The sequence below is a fragment of the Perca flavescens genome, chromosome 15 (assembly GCF_004354835.1).
Source record: "Perca flavescens isolate YP-PL-M2 chromosome 15, PFLA_1.0, whole genome shotgun sequence".
NCBI classification, from domain to species: domain Eukaryota; kingdom Metazoa; phylum Chordata; class Actinopteri; order Perciformes; family Percidae; genus Perca; species Perca flavescens.
The window spans coordinates 32,015,869-32,030,889 of record NC_041345.1 but is presented as its reverse complement, the minus strand read 5'-3'; the positions used below and the strand labels follow the sequence as shown (position 1 = coordinate 32,030,889).

At 39.3% G+C, this 15,021-nt stretch overlaps 1 protein-coding gene across 2 annotated transcripts in view; it reads right to left on the bottom strand.

Moving 5' to 3' along the window:
* Positions 1 to 6,707, bottom strand: part of LOC114569307 (keratin, type I cytoskeletal 13) — a 36,956-nt gene extending 30,249 nt beyond the window's left edge. For both annotated transcript variants that reach the window (XM_028599132.1, XM_028599133.1), the window contains exon 1: positions 6,504 to 6,707. The gene's annotated coding sequence lies outside the window, so the exon portion shown is untranslated. The remainder of the gene's footprint in view (positions 1 to 6,503) is intronic.
* Positions 6,708 to 15,021: the final 8,314 nt, after the last annotated feature.

The window sequence follows — 15,021 nt, the reverse complement described above, 5'->3', positions numbered from 1 at the left end:
GGAAAGTCTCTATAAAAAGGCATTAAAAACACTTGATAAAAAAACGCTATCCTACCACTATTGTCATGTTATAAAAAAACATAGACTATTGGATTTTCGAAATATGATCAATTTGAAAATGGCCTGTTTGATATACAAGGTTCTACACTCCCTTGCACCTCCACCATTGAATGATTTTATTAAATCTAAAGAAAATTTGCAGAGGACCACTCGAGCCTTTACTAGAGGAGACCTCATAATACCCCACAGGCGTACCACCTTTGGTCAGATGGTTCTGTCTGTCCGAGGTGGGAACCTGTGGAATAGTCTTCCTCTAACATTGAGAGAATGCCCTACATATAGCTCATTTAAAGCTCAGTTGAAAAATTGGCTATGGGAAAACCAACGCTGTACACATTAGTGGGTATGTTGTATCCTTTTCTGAATTTCTTTACTTTGTAATGTGTAAATGGGTTTTTGAAGTTGAATGAATTTTTAAGTCTTATGTGAATATTGTTTATAGGGCTTTTGTTAATTTATTGATAAACGATGTACTTAGTGTAGTAAATTGTAATGTAAAATGTATTATTTATTATGTAATGTTTTGCACGACGTACTTACTGTAGTAAATTGTAATGTAAATTTTATTATGATATGTTTTGTGACCTGTATGATCTTAGTCCGTGGGACTACGGATGGAAATTAGCTCTTGGCTACAATCCGGCATGTTTACATGCATGTATTCCATGTTTGTTTATTAACATGCACTGTCCCAATCAAATAAATATATAATAAAAAATAATAATAAAAACTAGTTGTGGGTGTGTTTAATGTGTCTTCTCTTCTGATTAAAACGAAACTGTTTAAACCACAGAATAAGGATCAAACAATTAGGAAGCCTTAGAACCACCTTAGTGGTTGCTATGGTAACAACAGGCAGACTCTCCGGGCTGCCTTGAGCAGCTAACGTTAGCTAGCTGGCTGTTTAGACAATGTACCATGGATGTGTTAAGCAATGCACTGTTAAAAGTTACCGCAACAACAATGGCTTCTCTTCAAAGTGGTATGGACAGTTTTCTTGGATGGAATACAGAGTAAATAAAGCTTTTCTGCAGCATGTGCAGACATTTCCCCAGCGGCGCTGACAGCCAATCAGCGAGAGAGGAGGCCCTCACAGAGGTAACATTAAGTCAAACAGGTTTCATGCTTCTATGCTGTTTCATGTAGAGAGACAACAGTAGAGAGTAGTATGTAGAGAGACAACAGTAGAGAGTAGTATGTAGAGAGACAACAGTAGAGAGTAGTATGTAGAGAGACAGCAGTAGGGAGTAGTATGTAGAGAGACAACAGTAGAGAGTCGTATGTAGAGAGACAACAGTTGAGAGTAGTATGTAGAGAGACAACAGTAGAGAGTAGTATGTAGAGAGACAACAGTAGAGAGTAGTATGTAGAGAGACAACAGTTGAGAGTAGTATGTAGAGAGACAACAGTAGAGAGTAGTATGTAGAGAGACAACAGTAGAGAGTAGTATGTAGAGAGACAACAGTAGGGAGTAGTATGTAGAGAGACAGCAGTAGAGAGTAGTATGTAGAGAGACAGCAGTAGAGAGTAGTATGTAGAGAGACATCAGTAGCTGACATTTTGTAACCCCGCCTCGTTCTTGTCCAGCATGACGCTGGAGTCCAAGCGATGTTTGACAGCACTTGTATTAATAAAGCGATATACATTTTTTTTAATTTTAGACATTTACTATTTTATTCATATGTTATGCTACATTTGTAAATTAATTTCAAGCAATTTTAAAAAGAGAATGTCAACTTTTCAGCTTTAGGGCCAAATTGTCTCCATACACATTGGCTGTGTCTCATTCTGCATACTTCAGTGCACTGACCACTTACACTTACGATCCCATGGGTATGGCTTCTCCCGAATTTCAAAACGGACCATAATGGCGGCTTGTTCTGAATACGATTAAGATACAATTTTACGAAAATAGTTCACGAGACGTCATGCTGAAAACATTTTAAGCGAGAATAGGCCATACAGTTGCTGAATCTGTCTGTTTTTTTGATGGACAAAGGTCAGTTAAATAGATTTTCGTCAGATTTTGAGAGGCGCCGAGCCGACCGCTCCTCATTTGCATACAGTAGCCTGGATTCAACTTGCCGACGTCCCTGGTCCCTCCCCTGCCGCTTTGTAGTCAAGATGGCGCCCGTAGGGTCCATCGTTCCACACTGAACTTTTTGACTGTTTTTAGGGGGTCATCCAGGTACTTTCAGTGCACTGACTTTTTGCGTTATAGACACTATATACTTTTAAAGTGTTTGAAGTGTGCAAGTAGGTGGTTTGAGACACAGCCATTGTTTCGGAACAAATTTGGGCCTCTTTTTACAGAAAGCGGAGTGTTTTTTTGAACATTTTGATATGAACCACACGTGAAACACAAATACCCTTAAAAGGAGAATTTAAAAAGATATGTAAAAATGCTCTTAGACTTCAGAGGTTTAAACATACGTCCAAACCCAGAGTGTCAAAAAGTGACGCCAAGAGTCCCAACCAAAGGCATCTAAATATGACGCTAAAGGAGACTTTTTGCATCAATAACAAACGCCAAAGATACCTGACCAAGATGGGAGTGAGAATAGTAGTTTTTGTCTCATTTCATCTAGAGACTAAGAGAGGCATGAAAACGGGTCAGGGGTGAAAAAGGTTTGAAGGATATTACCTGCTCCCCCGGAAGAAAATTTTAAATATTTCATATTTTAAAGCATCAATCTGATGCATTTTGAGATGCATTTTTTGCCAACCAACAGTGTAATATTTCAGTATGCACATTAAAGTTAATTTGACTGGCAAAACAGTTAAAGTCCTTCTGACATTACACAATAATAAAAGTCATAATTTTTAAAAACTAAAATGTTTTGGATACATTTTTACTTTTTCCAAACCATATCTTAAATAAAGAGTCAATGTGGATTTACATATTGCAATCATATCATAATCCTACAATGAATCATTGTGAAAACTAAACTTTACTACTTTGGCCAGGTCATCATCAAAAAAGCGAATTAGTACATTTATGATTTGTCCATGTTGATATTAGCTCAGGTCACCTATTTTGGTTTTCAAAACAGCAAATTTTGCCGAAAGGTGAGTGATTTTCATGTCTGGACTAAACAGCTAAACATAGAGAACTTAACATCTTCAGACCTAAAAAGATACTAATATCCTAATGCCTTCAAACTAATGGCTGATGCAAAAGGAAACGGTCAAATTAAACTGCAGAATCTGCCAAAAGTTTGGTTGTTCAGTGAAATCCAGTTCATAACTCGAATCCCTTTCAAGCGAGGAATCTGCACAAAGTCTGACAGTTAGAAAAGACTTGACAGTAGTAAGATAGTGGTTTACAGAACAGGATGTGGTGAAGACATGGAGCTGCAGTTTCTCACTTGTGCCACAGGAGGGCGGTCAGCACCAACTCACTTTCCATCAGTTTAAAACCCTTTAGTGATCTTTAGTATGTTTGAGAAACTGCTGTGACAAATCAGTCAGCCTATTACATCTAAAAACATCATGATAGACGCTATTATATTCAACAATTCAAAAGTGAATTTGTCACAAACGCAAACAGTATGTGCAGCGGCTTCCTCTTAAAGACCAGAGAAAAAAATGGTAATCGGCACACACACACACACACACACACACACACACACACACACACACACACACACACACACACACACACACACACACACACACACACACACACACACACACACACACACACACAAAACATAATATGAATAAACAATAAATCCAGAAACAGAAACAAATCTATACAAAACAGCTGTTTTTAAGCACTGTGTGCAATGGGTAGATGTATAGTCCAGGATGGAGGTTAGTGCATGGTGTAGTGACTAAAGATAAATATTAGTTGAAATGTCACAATTCTAATGCAATAAAATAGGGCTGTCAAAATAATGCGTTAATTTCGATTAATTAATCTGAGAAAAAATAACGCATTAAAAAAAATAACGCAGATTAATCCATTCCATATTGATGTTTGACCCGGAGCCGTTCTAGCCACCATTCGAGTGTAAAATGAAGGAGGGAGACGAGAACGTGCTGCCTGGATCACTGATTGGAACATTTAGCTACTTGTTACTTCTTCCTGCCAACCCTGGCTACCGAAATCTGGTGCCCCTGATATGTCTGCTCTTCTCTCTGATGCTCTGAGACGGACGATACAGGCAACACAAACACCGCTGCACTGCTGGATTAAACACTGTTAAAATGCTGACAGCTAACGCTAAACGGTGTAAAGTTTGACTGTGTTTTACTGTAGAGGATTCAACACCGGTATGTAACAATCTGCTAGCCTGACCAGCCAGCTGCCACTAGGGTGCGACTTAGGGTGAGCAGACGTCCCGGTTTGACCGGGACAGTCCCGATTTTCAATTGTTTGTCCCGAGTCCCGACAAAAGCCTGTCGGGACGCTAAAATGTCCTGGTTTACACCAGGAGCGGAGTCAGACGATTTTGCCGGGTCTTCATCCCCGAATGTAACTTTATCCAGTTTATTTTTCCGAGGCGAATAGAACGGGCAGCTACGTGCGGGGTCCGACCATGCTGTATTTGTTGCTATCACCTAGCAACCGTCCCTACGTGAGGAAAGCCAAATCAATCCGGGGGAAGTTTTGGGAGGAATCGTAGCCAAATCAGTGTAATACATTGATGCCATCAACACAAAGTTTAGTAGCGCAATACTACTGATTTAGTTTGAGGTTCCTGTGACGTGACTTTTCCAATCTACAGTTTTATAGCTGTGATCATGCTGCGGTAGATATGTTGCGTTTGTACTCCGTGTATTTCTGTAGTTTGCGTTTTCCACCTCCGATGTGTAGCAGCGTTCAGTTACTTCTCCAGCTAAACTCTTTGTCTCATTCAGAGACCAGAGACCCAAACGGGGCTCTGTGTCCGTCAGAAGGTCTGAGATCTGCAGAGAGCAATCACGTAATGCACAGCAGACTATATGGTGCAGGTATAGATTAGTTTCTGAAATATAGTGACTTTATTCTTGTAATAGCCAACTAACCTAACTTTATTTTTCTCAAAATGTCACGACTCATCGTCTCCTCCAAATCACAGAGAGCGCAGATATACTGTATTTTGAATGTGCACAACGTTTTGGACATGAGCAGTAATCTTGCTCAAACACATCTGAAATATTATTATAAATTAATGAATGAATTAATGTATCATTGAGGTGAATAATTGTCATATGCACATTTAAGGAGGTTACTTCCTCAGCAAAAGACGCCAAACAGGAGGGACAGGTAAATGATGTCTAGGCTACAGATATTTGCAGGTTGCAGTATACATTATGTCAGAAAAAGGTAGAAAAAGGTGCATAAAAATTCACCAGAATGCAGGAAATAAAGTGGTTATGCTCAAAATTTTCAATAAATAATTTAAATTCTTTTGGTGTTATTGGAATAAATAACATTTCAAAGAATCTTTTTTAGAAAAAAATCTCAACATAAATCTCACACTAAAACTGAAAAAGACTGTTGCTGCAATTTTGTTAATTTTACAGGAAAAAACACTGTTATTATTAGATGAGGAGCCTAGGATCAAAATAATGAAGTAACTGTCTGTGTCTGTCTGACCTGGGCTGGCACATGTTCACGTTAAAAAACGTGTGCGGTCACGTGCAAAGTGTCCCGGTTTTAGCTCCGGGAAATCTGGTCACCCTAGTGCGTCTAGATTTCTAGGCTAACAATCTGCAGCTGCCGTCGGAAAAACAACACAGACGGTGCGTTTAATGAAACTGGTAAACTACAGCCTCGTGGTGCATTTGAAGTTATTGTAAATGTCCTTTTCCCATCTGGTGGTTGTTTTTGTCGTTCAACAGCAATTTACTAGTGAAATAAGTTATTGTTATTGTTATAGATTATTATCTAATCATTTAATTTTGACCATATGGCCTTAGCAATAAACAAGCCTTTCTTTAATGTCACCGACTGTTGTTTAGTACCCTTCTTTTTTCTTTTCTTTTTTTACTTTCTTAAAAAGTATCCGTTCAGGCACCGTTAATTATGTATGCGATTCATTTCGATTAATTAATCACAGAGTATGTAATTAATTCGATTAAATTTTTTTAATCGATTGACAGCCCTACAATAAAATATTTTGAGTGTGCACAACTGTGGAAAGGATTCACTGCGGACAATGGAAAGAGAAACTCTATGTGCAGGATAAACAGCGGCTGCATGGAGATCAGTGGCCAGCAGGTGGCGCCAAAAACCAGCAAATTATAAGCATGTCCCAGTCTGGACTTTGTTTGAAAGATTGCATTGTGACACATGCAAGGGTGGAAGAAGTATTCCATGCGTTTCATTCCTCACGTTATCGTTGACGTCGGTGTCATTAACTAAGGTAACGTTAAGGTTGGTAGCTGCAGACTCCTCATTAACGCTAGCTGTTCTGCTCACATCAATGTTAACGTTAGCTTGAAGCTCCTACCTGATGTTTCTGGTTGGACTTGTCCCTTTGTTGACGTGTCTGGCTCTAGCACACACCTTCTTTTAGTAGCCTACCTTTCTGAAGCCAGGCGGCTAACATAATGACTTACAAACTCAATACGCTTATTTTTAATTTCTAGCTTTTCAGCAGTGAAAAATCTGTTACGGTCCGGCCGCAGGCATCAGACAGCTTTTTCCGAACTGAGGTAAGTCACGTAGTGTCCTCTGGGTAGTGTAGTTTATGTAACGTTAGGGCCAATCTGTCTGACACTGACGCTTTCTCTGTCAGTGGTAGAGTACCGGCTACATGCGAGAAGTAGCGGTACGCAAGAAAAAGTGCAGGTACGCTTAAGAGTAAAATGTAGAAGTGCCGGTACTGCGTACCGGTGAGTACCGGCCCACTTCGAGCACTGAGTAAAAATACTAACACCACAGAGTTAAAGTCCTGCATTAAATATGTTACTTCAGTAAAAGTTTGTATCAGGAAAAAGTAGTTAAAGTATTAAAAGCAAAGGACTCTCCTCCCATTGTAGAAAGTGTAAAGTAGTCAAAGGGGGGCGTTTTTGTGAAGGCCAAACCAAAGATTCACAATAACAATACATGTTTACATTTTAAACTACTTGCAAACACTGGCCTGCAATATTAAACCCTGCCAGTTCCAACCTCTGACTCTTCTTGTCTTCTGTGCTTCTGTCAGCATTGTCTGGCGCAGTGGAAACGGGACGTCAGAGCATCATCTTCAATGGGCTCCGTACTTCAGCGTGAAGCTGGATTCAGATTTTTTTTTTAAAAGCAAACGCTGCAGGGTGGTGCGACGTCCTGTTGTGTTCTTTAACCCCCCCCAATGTAGCACAAGTAGACTTTATAGTAGTGTTTTTATGCTCCACATATCAGAAACCTGTAGGTCCGCTGCAACTCTCAGTTCTTTTAAATCTAAGCTAAAGACCTATCTTTTTGATGTTGCTTTTCTTTAAATAATCTATTTTATTAACTTTAATTTCTTATACTGCACTGTAACTTTTATTCTTATACTGCACTATCAATTTTATTCTTGTCTTTTAATGTTTTTAATTTGTTTATTATTGTTTTTTAATTGTTTTCTAACTGCTCTTTAATGTTTTATGTAAAGCACTTTGAATTGCCCTGTTGCTGAAATGTGCTATAAAAATAAAGCTGCCTTGCCTTGCCTTGCCTTTATATTTCACATTAACAGTTTTAGCGTCAGATTGTTTGCACCTGAAGGCAGCTTCATTTCACCGAGAAAGAGAGAAAGAAAAGAGACGAGTGCGAGATATCGACTGCGCTTTGTTGTTGGGCAAACATTTAGCTCTTTCACAAACTCCACACACAGTTCAGAGCTTGTGTTTGACGTATTAAAACGTTCTTGTGGAAGCGATAGAGGCAGGGATGTAACTGTTTACTGTACTGGATTCTCACACCTCCACAAAACACAGCGAGATGTGGGGTTGCGTTTCTCCAAACTTTTTTTTTCTTCTGCTATTTACTTGCAAGACAGGCGGAGCACACATATACTCTTCTAAGCATAAAAAAACTTCAAATTATAAAGCCGCGTCCGAATAAATCGCCTGTCACCGGCCTGGTGTGGCTGCAGGTGAGTCTACCCCCACCCGGTGCCTACTTTAGCTGTATAGCTTATTATTATACTGTATGTTTAAACCTTTGTCAACATATGCACACTGCACCTCGTTATAATAGTTAGAGTCTACATATTTAGGTGGTTCAGTTAATTTTGCAGAAACGCAGAGTATAATTTTTTTCAGATTTAACAACCAGCATAGTAAACATGAGACTGATTTGAAGCCTCATTAAGTCTGAATAGTTGTCGATTCCTCAATTATTTATATTCCTTTAGTCCGTAAGGATGAAAAAATTTATCCAAGTTGTGAATGTTATCATGTGAAGTCCTGTCATGTGTTCTTTATTATCTCTTTTCACTGGGTGCGCTTGTTTATGTCACCTTGGTGGAGACAAAATACGTTTCCCTGCATTTCTCGGTTATTCAGTAGTGTAATTCAAATTATGGTTTCAGTCATCAATTTGACAGTCCTTCAAATCATTGCTGAGTAAGACTTCTCTGCAAAAATAATCAAAGCAGGGATCTCGCTAACTTTCAAAGGTTATAAACTTATTTCCATTCAGAAGTAAATCCTGCTTTTACCCCTTGATAAGTGCCAGCTTGTTTTCCGTTGGAAGAATTTGATTATAGATTTAGATTTGAATGAAAAATTTAGTTTGAATGTTGCATTGCTAGCTGTTTCTGATTGGTTACTGTTAATGTTTGTAATACCTAATTAAAGTTTGAATGTTACATATGTAGTCCTTCTGATTGGTTGTTACCCAATTTAAATTGAATGTCAAATGGTTGCATTTTTTTAAACATCTGTAAATATTATTTCTATTCACATGGCTTTTTGATACCTGGGAAACTAATAAATGTTCTTTGTCATTCAATGATAGGATTTTTTGATTTTGACAACAATAATAGGCCTAATATTAGGGCATAATCATTAATATTCAGGGCAATTAGCTTACCCCTTATTTGATGGGGGGTGGTTAGGGACCTGGATAATGCGATAGCACAGAAAAGGTTGAGAACCACTTGATGTAAAGGATCCAACCAGTTGTGTGTTTAGTGGTCTAATCATCTCAGCTGGACTTGTAGCCATTATATTTACTGTTTACTTTATAATCAAACATCAGATTTTATAAACTACATGTGTTCTGTGTGCAGAAATCTTAATGTGTAAAGTAACTAGTAACTAAAGCTGTAACAGATGAATGTAGTGGAGTAAAAAGTCCAATATTTCTCTCTGAAATGTAGCGCAGTAGAAGTAGAAAGTGGCATGAAAAGAAAAGACTCAAGTAAAGTACAAGTACATCAACATTTGGACTGAAGTACAGTTCTGGAGGAAATGTACTTAGTTACAGTCCACTACTGGCCACAGGAGGGAAGCCTTCACCATCAATTTTATTTAGGAACCTGCAGTAACTGAAACTGAAATGTTTGGTTGTAGTTTAGTTACTGAAAAAATCAAGAATCTCATGAACCAGACCTTAGTAGGATTGTTTTTTGGGCAAGAAAGGAAGGTGTATTTTTTTGATTTTCATTCTATACCATTTTTAGGGGTCCAAGCCCAATGGGGATGGGAACCGCGTTTGCAAGGCAATGTTTTGGACAATGAATGTATTTTAATGGGAAATTTGCCAATTGCAATTTCTCTGCCACAGTAAATGCTTTCAAACAGTCCCTCCAGGAGATCAGAACTTGTTTGACATGCCACTCTGACCCACCAACTGTGGAGCGGCTGCGGATCGGCTCCGCTGCATGTTGGCTCCCGTGCGACTTCACGTATGATCGCGCGATATAACAGGATGTAGTTTCTATAAACAGAACCACAAACTTGACTTCAGGCCCGTCTCCGCCCATTATGATGTTTTCAAGGTGTAGCGCAGCGATATATGATCCGCCGTTTTATTTTGTTTCTGTGCTCGACTTCCTGTCCCGAACAATCTGCCCCTGTGTTCTAGTCCTTTTCTGGTTTTAGTAGTTTAATAATATTACCTTTATGCTGCTTTTTTATGTTCTGTACATTTGCAGGCATCCTCCTAAAGATTTAACCCGATTGCAATAAAAATTAAAAATTGTTCAAGCAAAGAAAGTAGAAACACTTAAACAGAAATTATCTTCAGTTATCTTGGAGAGATGATTCTTTATAATAAACCGCTGTAATGGCAAAATTACATTTAAGCACAATTCCTTATATTTTTATGTTTTATTTCTACTTTACTGCTCTCACAAATGCTGAAAGAGTTTATCTCATTTTCCACATGTAGATTTTGATTCTAACTTTGTGAGACATCCAGTCTGGAACATTATGTGAGCCTGAACCGATAAAGGTACAAGGTCACCCTAAAACTATCTCATGTTTTCTCATGCCAGTTAAGATGTAACTGGGGGGGTGAAAGTCATACAGGGAGGAGGAGGTGAGATGACTCCAAGATGTCTCTTGTATTCATCTGATTGTCTTCACGTGTATCAGATTGCCTGTCAAAATTGTAGCGTCATAATAATCTAAGTGCGTGTGTGTTGTCACTCTGAAGATGTATATAAGCCTGGTGTTCTGTTCACTCATTGGAGAAACTGACTCCACACTGGGCTGTGGCCTTTTGTGAAATCATGTTGATCCTATTTGCAAATATATCTTTTTTAATAAAATACAAAAACCCAACTTGGTTTTAGTCTCAGTCTGTCTTGTTTGTTTCAATTTACTAAACTCTGAAATTTCCCCCCCTGCTGCAAAGGAAACTTCCATAACAAATGGCGATGAGATGGGAAATCATGTGCGGGAGTCAGATAAAAGAGACTCCGTGGTTTACTGAGGACTCGCGATCTGAGATCCAACGATCTTCGCCTCTACCTCGCCCAAAAAGCATTCAGAGAGAGAGGATCAGAAACCACGGAGGGCTCTACTGACCCAACAGGGATCTATTAAGACGGAAGCAATTCCACGCAGCAGGGTAAGATCACACTCTAAATTGAATTAAGAGTAATTTGAATTGGCTGTAGTAAACTTCCAGAAACAAATACTGACGTTGGATACTAAAATAGGATAAACATTTTGGGGTTGTTTGTATTAATTTTGGGTAGGCCTAGTCTTTTATGTTTGTGTAAATACATAGGCCTTATTGTGAGAACTCCAGCAGTATTTTTGCACCATAAAACTGATCCACACACGGGTGTGACTTGCTTTATAGATTTTCGGGGGACAAATCTAATTAGGTTTTGAAGTAAATCTAATAAACGGTTTTTCAGAAACTGTTAGGTTTTTTTGTGTTTGGTTTTTCCGAGATAAGATAGAAACCAGGCCTTACAGTGACGATTGTAAGTAGGATAGAAGTACTTCTTCCCAGTAGGATGGGTAACGGGTCGGGGAGATCCGGCTCACACGTCCCTACGGGAACCGTGGTGGATGACATGGTGCCAAAATACGGCTCAAAAAGCCTGGGGTGTCTGCCATATTGGTCTAAAACTTACGGGTTTCCTGAAAATGGGTCTTTTAGCACGTACAAACTCAAACTGTTAAGACAGGAATTAGAGGAAGAGAAAAAAAACTGAGAAAGAGACAAAATTAAGACGAGTGATTTAGAACAAGTGGAGAAAAATAAGGAGTGTTTTTGCTTATGGATAAAAGAATCTAAAGGTATGATTCAGGGAAAGATTGCAAAAACACATACACCAATAACCTCCTCATCAGTTCAGGAAGACAAGTTGGAGAAATGGAGGGACGAAGAGGACACGGACTCAACTATCGGACAGGACCGACAACATCAGTCACACCTGCATCGGGTGGAAAGACCAACGAGTACGTGAGAAAACCATGTTTGAAGCGTTTTGTCTGTATGTTACAACAGGCTGGTGGGCAACATATGGAGCGCGGACCCGAAAAAGGCCGCTCCCACGAAGGACGTGGTCGAGCCGGAAGGTGCCGAGGCGGGTACCGTGGGCAAAATAATGAGCCCTACAACCGAGACCAGTGTTTGTACTGCAAGGACTCTGGACATTGGGTATGTAATTGCCCGAAGAAAAAGCAAAAAACACCTCAGACAAAGAACAACACTTGTCCCTCTGTTTGACTGAGTCCAAAAGCTGATAAGGAAGGTAGTGCTAAAAAACACACACACACTTGCTTCATGCAATGAAGAAATGCTTGGCACTGATACACTGTTTTTTTGTTTTTGCTATTAGGGACAATTGATAGGTTAGAAAGTTCTGAAAAAGAATCTAATCAGTTAAACCATTATAGTATGTTATCTTCTGAAACCTACAAGAAAAGGCCTACTACTGAGGGTAAAGTTAAAAGGGTTCCACTCACATAACTTGATTATTAGAGCTAAAGATTTGACACTGAAGTGCAGTGGTCATTCTATTTGGTCAATTGGGAATACAGGTTAAACAGTAAAAGAACAATTTTCTGTTCCTTTCTCATATACATGGGAAACTTTTTTTGGGGTCTGCTTTATGTCCACTTATTTTGCTTAGGTAGTGATTTAATGTGCACTTTTAACATTGGCTTAACCTCAACACCTGATGGATTGAGAATTTCTTTTAATGATACATCTAACAAAACCACATTTGTTAATCACAGTGTGGCTAAAATGACCTCATTGAGGCGGTGTCTGTAATCAGCCCTGCCTCTGACTGCATGAAACCTGACAACCTGCACTACACAGCTCATGTTACTACAGGGCCTGATTAAGAAATGCTCAAAATGGTTCTTTAGAGATATAATGACAGTTTGACAACCTCACATCTGATTTGTAGCTTGACTGACAACCAATATAGTTTTTTAAAGTGCCCAGCTTGTGTTTTTTTCTACATCTCTCAAGGCTGCATCTGCTTTTTCCTTCCTCGAGAGAGTTTTTTGGTACAGTGCTGTTTTCATGTAAAATGAACAGAATAGCAGCTTTTTCAGTTTAGTGTTAATGATTAGGATTTTTTTACTTGAGCCTGTCACGTAAAAATGTCTGTACACGTTCCTGAGGTCACTGTAAGACTTGTTGCTGCCGAAGCTAATGAAGCGTTTGTGAATATGAAACTGGCTTCCCTGACGCTGGGACTGCCAGATCCCTAAAAACAGTTCATACAGACCGATGATAAGCACAAGAGCTGCGTGGCTCTGTGCTGCTGCAACACCACGATGACAAAACTCTGTCCGGTTGCAAATTTCTCTGCTAAACTTGATTCTGCCACTCGAAGCATTAAATACGCCCTGTTCCACATTCTGTATCACACATTTTGTGGGAACAGAATAAAACTCTCTGTGGCCAGGTACCTTAGATATTACTACTCTGTTAGATTGCAAAATGTCACTCTAACAGATGCACTGTTCTTAACCCTGATTTTCTTCTCCACACACCAGTTGACAGAGAGAAACAATGGTGTTGCAGAGCTAAATGTGGTCTGAATACCATGACCTGACCTCTCTGACACACCTCTCACTAACCCCGATTTCATTTTTTTTTTAGGTTAACAGTTCTTCTTCCAGAGACTCTAGCAGTGTGGGCTTCTCTGTTGTAGGTGTTTCTGATGCTATCTGATTTGGACCTCTGCCATCTCATCTCTCAGTACAAGCAGTAGAGCTCATTCTTCCTAACAGAAAGCTATCCAGCTTTTTCTTTCCTAAATTTTGCAAAGTTGACACATGGGTTAAAACCAGGTGTAAAAAGTATGATTAGTATGATGGAAATACAATTGAGGGAAAAACAGTTTTCACAATGGTGAAGCAGCATTGGTTCACAAATGATTTCTTTTTGGATCAAGACTACTGTCAGCTAGTGTAGGAGCCAAAGCCCTACTTACTGAAATAATTCCAAAATGGAGAATTATGGAGCTAAAAGAGTCTCAATAAAGATAAATGCACACACTACATTCACACATGCACACACAGGATTCATACATGCACACACAGGATACACAAATGCAAATGCACAGAAAAATGCACAGAAAATTCATAAATGCACAGAAAATTCATAAATGCACACACAATTCAGAAATGCAAACAAAATTTACAAATGCACACAAGATTCACAAATGCACAGGACAAGATTCACAAATGTATTTCTGATGCACACACAAATAAATCTTGATTTACAAACTGCTTGCGGTCTGTTAACTTCCCTGCATTTGTGTGTGAATTTTGAGACTCCCCTGACGTGGCTCGACTCACACACAAATGCCTTTTTTTAAACAGATCTGCAACCAATCAGATGGCTCCCTTATTTTAGCCAATCACAAGAACGCACCCCACGTGGGGGATTGTTTACTCATAAGCCAATCACGAACGCGTTCGCACAGCGCTACGTGCCTGTGGTGCGGGCTAGTGCGGTCACGGTGGAGTTCAGTCAGTTGGTTGAGCCCTCAATATGGCTTCTGGCAACGACAGGGAGCGGTAAGTATAACTTAACGTGTTTAGTTAGTTATCTCCTTGTTATGAGATGTTGTTTAATTGTTAATGTTAACCGGTTTAATTGTGCAACTATCATCCTAAGCTAGCGAGCTGAGCTAGCGAGCTACGCTTAGCGGCGTCTGCATGCTAATAGGGTCAGGCTAGTATCTTTCCATAAAGGTGAAATTTTTATGAATTAAGTGACTGTTTGACAGGGTCTGTCGCCCCAAGCCGAGGTAGCAGCTCGGGCTTTTGTGCAATTATTGGCCCGGAGCTGCGTTGTATGTTAAACCGGCATAAGAGGAAGCTGAAGTTGGCCTCAATTCACAGCTTGTGATTCTGTATTTAAGGGAAAGCTAAGAAAACATTTACAGACAGCAAGTAAATAAAATTTAAATATCTATTTCTCTCTATCCTTTAGGAATCACTGAAGCGTGAAATCCTTCAGAGATTGCATGACCGACTGCTACACATCTTGGAGAGGCAGCCCTCTCGACATGGAAGGGTTACATTTTGTTTGCCATCAGAATTTAGTTTTACTAAGTGCTCTGG